The following is a 12,130-nucleotide window of genomic DNA, read 5'->3' as shown; positions in this document are numbered from 1 at the left end:
TGCTTTCATTAGCAGGAGGTTACTCCCCAGGGAGCAGCGTTGGAGTGCCATTGAGAGGGAGGCCTTTGCTGTGGTTTGGTCCCTGAAGAAGCTGAGACCATACCTCTTTGGGACTCACTTCCTAGTTCAAACTGACCACAGACCTCTCAAATGGCTGATGCAAATGAAAGGTGAAAATCCTAAACTGTTGAGGTGGTCCATCTCCCTACAGGGAATGGACTTTATAGTGGAACACAGACCTGGGACTGCCCATGCCAATGCAGATGGCCTTTCCAGGTTCTTCCACTTAGAAAATGAAGACTCTCTTGGGAAAGGTTAGTCTCATCCTCTTTCGTTTGGGGGGGGGGGGGGTTGTGTAAGGAAATGCCTCCTTGGCATGGTTGCCCCCTGACTTTTTGCCTTTGCTGATGCTATGTTTACAATTGAAAGTGTGCTGAGGCCTGCTAACCAGGCCCCAGCACCAGTGTTCTTTCCCTAACCTGTACTTTGGTATCCACAATTGGCAGACCCTGGCATCCAGATAAGTCCCTTGTAACTGGTGCTTCTAGTACCAAGGGCCCTGATGCCAAGGAAGGTCTCTAAGGGCTGCAGCATGTCTTATGCCACCCTGGAGACCTCTCACTCAGCACAGACACACTGCTTGCCAGCTTGTGTGTGCGAGTGAGGACAAAACGAGTAAGTCGACATAGCACTCCCCTCAGGGTGCCATGCCAGCCTCTCACTGCCTATGCAGTATAGGTAAGACACCCCTCTAGCAGGCCTTACAGCCCTAAGGCAGGGTGCACTATACCATAGGTGAGGGTACCAGTGCATGAGCATGGTACCCCTACAGTGTCTAAACAAAACCTTAGACATTGTAAGTGCAGGGTAGCCATAAGAGTATATGGTCTGGGAGTTTGTCAAACACGAACTCCACAGCACCATAATGGCTACACTGAAAACTGGGAAGTTTGGTATCAAACTTCTCAGCACAATAAATGCACACTGATGCCAGTGTACATTTTATTGTAAAATACACCCCAGAGGGCACCTTAGAGGTGCCCCCTGAAACTTAACCGACTATCTGTGTAGGCTGACTAGTTTTAGCAGCCTGCCACAAACCGAGACATGTTGCTGGCCCCATGGGGAGAGTGCCTTTGTCACTCTGAGGCCAGTAACAAAGCCTGCACTGGGTGGAGATGCTAACACCTCCCCCAGGCAGGAATTGTCACACCTGGCGGTGAGCCTCAAAGGCTCACCTCCTTTGTGCCAACCCAGCAGGACACTCCAGCTAGTGGAGTTGCCCGCCCCCTCCGGCCAGGCCCCACTTTTGGCGGCAAGGCCGGAGAAGATAATGAGAAAAACAAGGAGGAGTCACTGGCCAGTCAGGACAGCCCCTAAGGTGTCCTGAGCTGAGGTGACTCTGACTTTTAGAAATCCTCCATCTTGCAGATGGAGGATTCCCCCAATAGGGTTAGGATTGTGACCCCCTCCCCTTGGGAGGAGGCACCAAGAGGGTGTACCCACCCTCAGGGCTAGTAGCCATTGGCTACTAACCCCCCAGACCTAAACACGCCCTTAAATTTAGTATTTAAGGGCTACCCTGAACCCTAGAAAATTAGATTCCTGCAACTACAAGAAGAAGGACTGCCCAGCTGAAAACCCCTGCAGCGGAAGACCAGAAGACGACAACTGCCTTGGCTCCAGAAACTCACCGGCCTGTCTCCTGCCTTCCAAAGATCCTGCTCCAGCGACGCCTTCCAAAGGGACCAGCGACCTCGACATCCTCTGAGGACTGCCCCTGCTTCGAAAAGACAAGAAACTCCCGAGGACAGCGGACCTGCTCCAAGAAAAGCTGCAACTTTGTTTCCAGCAGCTTTAAAGAACCCTGCAAGCTCCCCGCAAGAAGCGTGAGACTTGCAACACTGCACCCGGCGACCCCGACTCGGCTGGTGGAGAACCGACACCTCAGGAGGGACCCCAGGACTACTCTGATACTGTGAGTACCAAAACCTGTCCCCCCTGAGCCCCCACAGCGCCGCCTGCAGAGGGAATCGCGAGGCTTCCCCTGACCGCGACTCTTTGAATCCAAAGTCCCGACACCTGGGAGAGACCCTGCACCCGCAGCCCCCAGGACCTGAAGGACCGGACTTTCACTGGAGAAGTGACCCCCAGGAGTCCCTCTCCCTTGCCCAAGTGGAGGTTTCCCCGAGGAACCCCCCCCCTTGCCTGCCTGCAGCGCTGAAGAGATCCCGAGATCTCTCATAGACTAACATTGCGAACCCGACGCTTGTTTCTACACTGCACCCGGCCGCCCCCGCGCCGCTGAGGGTGAAATTTCTGTGTGGGCTTGTGTCCCCCCCGGTGCCCTACAAAACCCCCCTGGTCTGCCGTCCGAAGACGCGGGTACTTACCTGCAAGCAGACCGGAACCGGGGCATCCCCTTCTCTCCATTCTAGCCTATGTGTTTTGGGCACCACTTTGAACTCTGCACCTGACTGGCCCTGAGCTGCTGGTGTGGTGACTTTGGGGTTGCTCGGAAGCCCCAACGGTGGGCTACCTTGGACCAAGAACTAAGCCCTGTAAGTGTCTTACTTACCTGGTTAACCTAACAAATACTTACCTCCCCTAGGAACTGGGAAGATTGCACTAAGTGTCAACTTTTAAAACAGCTATTTGTGAATAACTTGAAAAGTATACATGCAATTTTGATGATTTGAAGTTCCTAAAGTACTTACCTGCAATACCTTTCGAATGAGATATTACATGTAGAATTTGAACCTGTGGTTCTTAAAATAAACTAAGAAAAGATATTTTTCTATACAAAAACCTATTGGCTGGATTTGTCTCTGAGTGTGTGTACCTCATTTATTGTCTATGTGTATGTACAACAAATGCTTAACACTACTCCTTGGATAAGCCTACTGCTCGACCACACTACCACAAAATAGAGCATTAGTATTATCTCTTTTTGCCACTATCTTACCTCTAAGGGGAACCCTTGGACTCTGTGCATGCTATTCCTTACTTTGAAATAGCACATACAGAGCCAACTTCCTACACCAGTTTTCAGTGTAGCCATTATGGTGCTGTGGAGTTCGTGTAAAACAGACTCCCAGACCATATACTCTTATGGCTACCCTGCACTTACAATGTCTAAGGTTTTGCTTAGACACTGTAGGGGCACAGTGCTCATGCACTGGTACCCTCACCTGTGGTATAGTGCACCCTGCCTTAGGGCTGTAAGGCCTGCTAGAGGGGTGTCTTACCTATACTGCATAGGCAGTGAGAGGCTGGCATGGCACCCTGAGGGGAGTGCCATGTCGACTTACTCATTTTGTTCTCACTAGCACACACAAGCTGGTAAGCAGTGTGTCTGTGCTGAGTGAGGGGTCTCCAGGGTGGCATAATACATGCTGCATCCCTTAGAGACCTTCCCTGGCATCAGGGCCCTTTGTACCAGAGGTACCAGTTACAAGGGACTTATCTGGATGCCAGGTGTGCCAATTGTGGAATCAAAAGTACAGGTTAGGGAAAGAACACTGGTGCTGGGGCCTGGTTAGCAGGCCTCAGCACACTTTCAATTCAAAACATAGCATCAGCAAAGGCAAAAAGTCAGGGGGTAACTATGCCAAGGAGGCATTTCCTTACAGTCACACTTGGGGCTCTCCATGTGCGGCACAGTGAAAGCAGTGAGGATGGTCACCTTGCTGCGCTTTACGTACGTGTTGGGAATGCTTCCCCTCCAAGTGCCTGTGGCGACCCTGTGACTTATAGAAGCAAGGATCCAAACCTTTGTGTGAGGCTCTTACTACCTCCACGCCTGGCATCTCCTAAACTCATGGCGCGTCATTCATGTGGGGGCTTGGGAGTTCCATCTGTAAAACAATATGCCCTAGTGCTCCACCCCTCACAACTGGCGTACATGCTTCCCAAGATACCGTACCACCGCAATGGGTCATCACTGAACGACTGTTACTATCCAGTCAGCCTGGTCTCGATCCTCTATACAAGGACAGCACCCGCCCGTTCACACCCTCTTAACCCAATGCTCCAAGACAAGCACAAAGCCTGGCAAAGGGCACACCGACTTCTCTGGGTTCACCCACGTGAGTGCCCGCACCCCCACTCCCCTCCACCCCCACGGGGGCAACAATTGTCTGCAAATTGGCAGGGAGACCCTCAACTGGGAACAATGGCGCACAGCGGGTATCAATAGCCTGGATCTGGTCCTGGGTGATGGCGATCTCAAGCCATTCAGACGACTGCAAGAGGAATTTGGTCTCTTGACTCACCAGGTGTGGCAGCACCTACAGATGTAACACTGTCTGCAGAGCAGCCTTTCAACAGTCTCTGCACCAATTGGCAGTCCCGCCAACAGACCGAAATCGATGAGGAAGATTGGCCTGATGTCATGGAGGCTCTGGATAGGGGTACGTGGGAAGCCCGTCTGAAATTCTGCCTCTTCAAAACGCTGCACGATTGCCACTGGACCCCAGCTAAACTGCACAGAGCAGGTTTACTGCCCAACGTGAACTGCTGGCAATGCCTGGCCACCTGATAATAAAAAATTGCAACATAAAAAAATTATAATTGCTTAGTCAGTTCTAGCAGACCAGAAACCAATGACTCTAGAGGAAGAGCAAAGAAGTGTCAACTATAACTGACACTGCTGTAGATAGAGCAGTAATTGACATTTTTACTTTAGAAGCCCCTCTTACTAGAACCCTATCATGAGAACCTCAATGGGAAATACATGCAAAGGTAGAAATTCTGACAGAGTGGTAGGATTGCTTCTGATTGATGAGTAAGGTGAAGACAATGTAGTACATGAAGAACGTGTTATTAACATGTACGTGGTCCTACTGTACATGTGCAGGAGTTTGAGGGCTTTGAATCCTGGACTGAAGTTAAGAAGTCTGAGGGCCTGTTGATGGCATTTGCCCAGGAACCTGCAGAGTAGCTGGAGCTGCGAGAGAATGTCTTGGAGACAAATATACTTGGAAAAGCAGTTGCTGATAGATGGACCAAAGAAGTGACTTCAGCAAATTGGCAAATAAGCTCCAGAGCATTCTGAATCAGAAATCTCAGACAGTTTCCTCTTTTAGCTTCTTGACCCAATCCTCAGAATGCTGCAGCCTGTCTGACACTGCCTTTAATGTTGCTTAGAGAATGTATGGACATTGACTGATGTTTCAAAGTCAAGCAGGACGGCTTCTTTCACGTTGTATGGGGATTTGGCACTGGTTGTCTTGGTGATCCTACTTTCCATGACAAGAAGGTTGCACCTGTCCGCAATGTGGAGTAGGAATGTGGATGCCTTCTCTCAAACCTCCCCTTATGGGAGTCTTTGAAAGAAGCAGAAGGTACAATAGTATAAAAAAGACCCTTTTTCCATACCCTCCAGACCTTCCAGAATTAGATCTTAGGATTCTGCTCTGCTGTTCCTGCAAGGTGCGGAGCCTGATATTTTCACTTTCCATTAAGGCCTGTCTGGACATCATTTGACAGTGTCAGTCGTCCTTAGGAACATGGTTGACGGGTCGACTCACTAAAAAAAGGTCATGAGGATCCGACGGGGCGTCTTACTGTCCTTAAGGACAATAAGCAAATAAAAAATACATTTTGTGAAGTAAAAAACAATCCTTTGAGGGATCTTTTTTTAGTAACAGTCCAGATGTTCAGACAGTGATTTTAGTGCTATTTCAAAGGTTAAAGTTAAAAAAAAAGGTTTCCAAATAGGAAAAAACATCCAAGAAGGCCAAGCTTGGTGCTCCAGGTTCCTGTTTTCAGGTGCCAGATGGACGAAATGACATAACTGTCATCTGTAGAGTACGATGGAACACAGAAGGCACAAAGTCCGTTTTCAGTCTACATCAATGACAGCCTCTCTACTTATATTGATCAGCTTTTCTTTTCTTTAAAAAAAAGTTGTATAAGACTTCCCTAGTCATTATCTCCCTTAAACTAGTGACTGTTTGGATACAAATAGTTTCTTAAAAAGTTAAACCAATCGATATTTGGTAGATTGATGCTTGTATTATGCTGCATTATTCATAATTTATGAGAGGTTTACTAAAAACTATGCACATTTATAGACATATATTAATGTACAATTCTAAAGTATTCTGAGACCACATGCGTGGTGGGATAATTCACTGCTTTATGGATACTGATGAAGATCCACTGGAGGAGAAAGGTATGTTGACTAGCAACTAGCACAGTGTAAGTACTATACAACCAAGCAGATGGTAGCAAACCTGGTAATCAGGCTGGCCATACTTAACACTGCACATGAGACAAAATGCTGGTAAGGCTGGGTGCATTTTCTTAATGTACTAAAAGGGGTGATAAAGGGTATGAAACACTCTTCTATTGATGCTTCTGGACCTGGGAAAAATCTCAGACTCCATCCTAGATCCTAAATCATTAACAGTGTAAGCACTGGCTCAAATGCAGGTACCGTGCACTTAATATCATATTTAATTTAAAAGTAGGAGACAGGTCTCGGTCCTCTGGGTTAACACACTTGGACAAATCCAAAACAATGTAAATTAACCTAAAGAAACGACAGCTTTAACTGGTCAGTCTCGTAGGTCAAGCACTCTAGTACATGAACCCTGATTGGTGGATGTCAAAAGTGCATTTAGTAAAAGAAACAAGTTTTTGAAAATGTATATCCACACCTCCATATTTACTTGAGTACCATAAAGGAGCAGTGGAATAATATTTTTCTGTTTGGAAGAAATATGCTGAGTGAAGGAGTCTTATTAATGTCTAAATGGTAGAAAAACTGAAATACTCAAGTCAGAGATGTCTCAAGTAACAGCCATCCTATAAATTGGCTGGAGGAACCTGGACTGAACCTAGTACTAACCCAAGAAGTAAAAACCTTGCAGTATGGTACACTGATAAACCCACCAGCATGATGCTAAGAAGGACTTCAGCTACAACAATGTATTCAGTTGACCAGGATCTTGGTTTCTTATAGGCTTGATTACATTAATATGTATACTGGTGCCCGGAAAAAAGAGATTGTGAAACTGCAGAGATTGAGAACTAAGTAGCCACACTGAGTTCTAAACATAAAAATGACCTCCCACAACTTTGGGATCATAAAAAGTGCACTGGCTTCACCGGGCCATGCCTTTTTCAAATCACATGCTGGTTACATTGCAAAATACTTTCAGACATCAGTCATAAGCTATGTATCTAGCAAAAATTTGAGGTCTGACAATACAAAAGTGCTCAAATATATATGATTTAACCCCAAATTCCACTTTAGTAGGCCAATCACTTGGAAGCTCAGCTGTGGAATGAGAAGACAATCAGATCTAGCCAAAAATTAAGAAAAACTGAAGGCCAACCACTTTAAAGAAGCCTTCCCAATGCTATCCACTACAAAACCCCAGGACTAACCCTCAAATGGGGATAGTACTAGTTCAAGTGGTGTCCAACCCTCATCAAAGATCAGACCTGAAAACTTTGCATGAGATCCCAGACACTGGATAAGGAGCACCATCCCACCTGTGCCTGTGCCCTTTCCCCAGTTAGAAAGGATGGGGAAAGACCCATCCTGTTGTTAAACCCCGTCTTGTTGTTTACTACATGAGACCGTATGGAATGCTCTGCAAGGAAAAGCACTGCCCTTGACTGCTGGAAGACCTGCACGCATGTGAACTCGGGTTTTGTGTGTAATGCAGGCTGTCTTGAAACTGCACCTTTCTTTGATTGGGATCCATCCCAGTCTTGAGAGTGAGGTGTGCTGAGAGCCGTTCACTTTGGATGATCCTGGTTGCTGAATGCAGTGTGGCTTTCACAGGGGATAGGTGGGTTTTTGGTGTTCTTGAGTGTGACATTACCTTAATTTACTTTGGATATTACCATGGACTGAATGACAATCCTGAGGTCTTCCTCTAAGATGAAAAGGTTGATCATTTCGAGTTGTAAGAGGATGTATAGTGCATTTCTCGCTGTGGCTTTTAATGGGGCAGTAATGCTTAGGCTTTTGTCAAGTGTGATCCCAAGCAATTTCGTGCAATCAATGATTGTTGGTTTCCATTGACAGCGTTGAGGCCCATGATCCATCCTTAGATTGGTGGGGCGTATCCTTGTGGAAATATCAGTAGGAATTCTGCTTTTTGGGTATTGAGCTTTGGGTAGCCATTGTTGTATTCCTATTAGGGTTTTGTTCAAATGTAGGTCATTATTGAGTGACGTGAGTTTTATAAAGAGTTGAGTGTCATCTTTGTGTAGGTGATATTTTAGGTTGGCATGTTTGAGAATTGCTGTTAGGGGTTCTATTTAAAGTCTGTAGAGAGGGGGGGGGTAGTATTGAGCCTTGTGGGACTGCCTAGTTTATAGACTCGAGAGTAAGTCTTTCATTTTGTTTATTTGCGATTGATTACTGAGGAATGAGTCAAATTGTTTTAACAATATGCCACCATTGCCCACGCATCATTCCAGGGTGTTTATGAGCAGTTCGTGGTTGATTATATCAAAAGCTGAGAAGTCAAGAAGTATTAGAAGGCATCCTAGTCCGGTATCATGCAGGTGTCATCTATGACACTGAGGATGGTTGTTTCGGTGCTGCAGCCTGTCCAAACGCCTGACTTGAAAATGTTGAGTAGGTTATAGTTTTCTATGTGTAGGTGAGTTGGTCAAGTACACATTTTTCGATGCCATTTGCTAGGAAGGGTAGGTAGGATACAGGACAGAAGCTGTTTATTTCCCTGAAGTTAACTTCTGGATTCTTGAGGAGTAGTTACTTGTCCTATCTTTAGGCAGTTTAGGAGTGCTCCTTGGGTAAATGGGATGCAGATTACGTTGGTCCACACTGGTGAGATGAAGTTGCGAGTTCCTTGACTGAGGGTAAGGAAAATTGCTGCGTTGGTGGACTTAGACCTCATACGTTGATTATGAGTTGATATGTTGAATATGAGTTGATTTTAATGTTGTACTCCCACCCTGGAGCACAGGATTGGATGACATAGCCTGTTCCCTAAACATATATGCTCTATCATGTTTTTCTTTCTGAACTGTGTGTTATGAAGATTTTTACTGAGGTTTGGTGCCTTCAGTATGGGGTGGGTGAGGGAAAAGTTACGTTTACATAAAAAACATTAAATAATGCAAAGGTGTATGATCCTGCATTTTGGCTTTGCTAGCATAATATGTCTAATTACAGACACTCGACATCCTCAAAACATGCATACTTTGCTAAATGGGAATGCAGGATTATAACTTGGAATATTAAAAGTCGTGCGGAATCTCAAAAACGATACTTGATCATGGTCTACCTGTTAAGCCACAAAGTGGAAATAGCCATGTTGCCAGAAATGCCTTTGGGCACTGGACCTAGCAACCCTTTCTCGTTCCTCGCGAGGCACGAACAGGTATGAAAATGTCACTTACCCAGTGTACATCTGTTCGTGGCATCAGTCGCAGTAGATTCGCATGTTCTGCAATAGCTCGCCATCTGGTGTTGGGCCGGAGTGTTACAAGTTGTTTTTCTTCGAAGAAGTCTTTCGAGTCACGGGACCGAGTGACTCCTCCTTTTGTTTCCATTGCGCATGGGCGTCGACTCCATCTTCGATTGTTTTTCCCCCGCAGAGGGTGAGGTAGGAGTTGAATTGTAGTAATAGTGCCCATGCAATGGAGTGACTAAGTATGCACCTATTTAAGGTTGAGATGATACATATATAAATAATTGAAGGTAACTTCCAAACTGCTACAGGCTCCCGGGGAGGCGGGTGGGCACATGCGAATCTACTGCGACTGATGCCACGAACAGATGTACACTGGGTAAGTGACATTTTCAGTTCGATGGCATCTGTCGCTGTAGATACGCATGTTCTGCATAGACTAGCAAGCAGTTATTTCCCCAAAAGCGGTGGATCAGCCTGTAGGAGTGGAAGTAGTCTGAAATAATGTTCTTAATACGGCTTGACCTACTGTGGCTTGTTGTGCGGATAACACGTCTACACAGTAGTGCTTGGTGAATGTGTGAGGCGTAGACCATGTGGCTGCCTTACATATTTCTTGCATTGGGATGTTTCCTAGAAAGGCCATGGTAGCACCTTTCTTTCTGGTTGAGTGTGCCCTTGGTGTAATGGGCAGCTGTCGTTTAGCTTTAAGGTAGCAGATTTGGATGCATTTAACTATCCATCTGGCTATACCTTGTTTTGAAATTGGGTTTCCTGCATGAGGTTTTTGAAATGCAATAAAGAGTTGTTTAGTCTTTCTGATGTTTTTTGTTCTGTCAATGTAATACATCAATGCTCTTTTGACATCTAATGTATGTAGTGCCCTTTCAGCTACGGTATCTGGCTGTGGAAAGAACACTGGAAGTTCCACTGTTTGATTTAGATGGAACGGTGAAATAACCTTTGGCAAAAATTTAGGATTGGTCCTTAGGACGACTTTATTTTTGTGTAGTTGTATAAAAGGTTCCTGTATTGTAAACGCCTGAATCTCGCTTACTCTTCTTAGGGAAGTAATGGCGATGAGAAATGCCACCTTCCAGGTTAGGAACTGTATGTCGCAGGAGTGCATGGGTTCAAAAGGTGGACCCATAAGTCTAGTTAGGACAACATTTAGGTTCCATGAAGGAACAGGTGGTGTTCTTGGTGGTATAATTCTCCTAAGGCCCTCCATGAATGCTTTAATGACTGGTATCTTATATAGGGAAGTTGAATAGGTAGTCTGCAGGTATGCAGATATTGCTGCAAGGTGTATTTTAATGGAAGAGAAAGCTAGGTTAGATTTTTGTAAGTGAAGCAAGTAACCCACTACATGTTCTGGAGTTGTGTGTAATGGTTGTATTTGATTAATATGGCAGTAGCAAACACACCTCTTCCATTTACTTGCATAGCAGTGCCTGGTGGATGGCCTTCTGGCTTGTTTTATGACTTCCATACATTCTTGGGTAAGTTGTAAGTGCCCGAATTCTAGGATTTCAGGAGCCAGATTGCTAGATTCAGCGATGCTGGATCTGGGTGTCTGATCTTTTGGTTGTGCTGTGTCAACAGATCTGGCCTGTTGGGCAATTTGATGCAGGGTACCACTGATAGGTCTAGCAGCGTTGTGTACCAGGGTTGCCTTGCCCAAGTTGGTGCTATCAATATGAGTTTGAGTTTGCTTTGACTGAGTTTGTTTACCAGGTAAGGAAGGAGAGGGAGAGGAGGAAAAGCGTAAGCAAATATCCCTGACCAGTTCATCCATAGGGCATTGCCTTGGGATTGTTTGTGTGGGTATCTGGATGCGAAGTTTTGGCATTTTGCGTTCTCCCTTGTCGCAAACAAGTCTATCTGAGGTGTTCCCCAGAGTTTGAAATAAGTGTTCAGAATTTGGGGGTGAATTTCCCATTCGTGGACCTGTTGGTGATCTCGAGAGAGATTGTCTGCGAGTTGATTTTGGATCCCTGGTATAAACTGTGCTATTAGGCGAATTTGGTTGTGAAGTGCCCAATGCCAAATCTTTTGTGCTAGCAGGCTTAACTGCGTGGAGTGCGTCCCCCCCTGCTTGTTTAGATAATACATTGTTGTCATGTTGTCTGTTTTGACGAGAATGTATTTGTGAACTATTATTGGTTGGAAAGCTTTTAGTGCTTGAAAAACTGCTAGAAGTTCTAGGTGATTGATATGCAGTTTTGTTTGATGTACGTTCCATTGTCCTTGTATGCTGTGTTGATCGAGGTGTGCTCCCCACCCTGTCATGGAAGCATCTGTTGTTATTACGTATTGTGGCACTGGGTCTTGGAAAGGCCGCCCCTTGTTTAAATTTATGTTGTTCCACCACAGAAGCGAGAGGTAAGTTTGGCGGTCTATTAACACCAGATCTAGAAGGTGACCCTGTGCTTGAGACCACTGTGATGCTAGGCATTGTTGTAAGGGCCTCATGTGCAGTCTTGCGTTTGGGACAATGGCTATGCATGAAGACATCATGCCTAGGAGTTGTAATACCATCTTTGCCTGTATCTTTTGTGTTGGATACATGCGTTGTATGATGGTGTTGAAATTTAGAATTCTTTGTGGACTTGGAGTGGCTACTCCCTTTGATGTGTCTATTATGGCTCCTAGGTATTGTTGTACCTTGCGCGGCAGAATGTTGGATTTTGTAAAGTTGACGGTGAACCCGAGTTTGAAGAGGG

At 45.7% G+C, this 12,130-nt stretch overlaps 1 protein-coding gene across 2 annotated transcripts in view; it reads right to left on the bottom strand.

The window, feature by feature from the left end:
• SART3 (spliceosome associated factor 3, U4/U6 recycling protein) overlaps nucleotides 1–12,130 on the bottom strand; it is a 485,355-nt gene that overhangs the window by 206,489 nt on the left and 266,736 nt on the right. The window lies entirely within an intron of this gene.

Source organism: Pleurodeles waltl, chromosome 11 (genome assembly GCF_031143425.1).
Source record: "Pleurodeles waltl isolate 20211129_DDA chromosome 11, aPleWal1.hap1.20221129, whole genome shotgun sequence".
Lineage (NCBI taxonomy): Eukaryota > Metazoa > Chordata > Amphibia > Caudata > Salamandridae > Pleurodeles > Pleurodeles waltl.
Note: the sequence above shows the minus strand (reverse complement) of the source record. Positions and strands in the feature narration are given on the sequence as shown.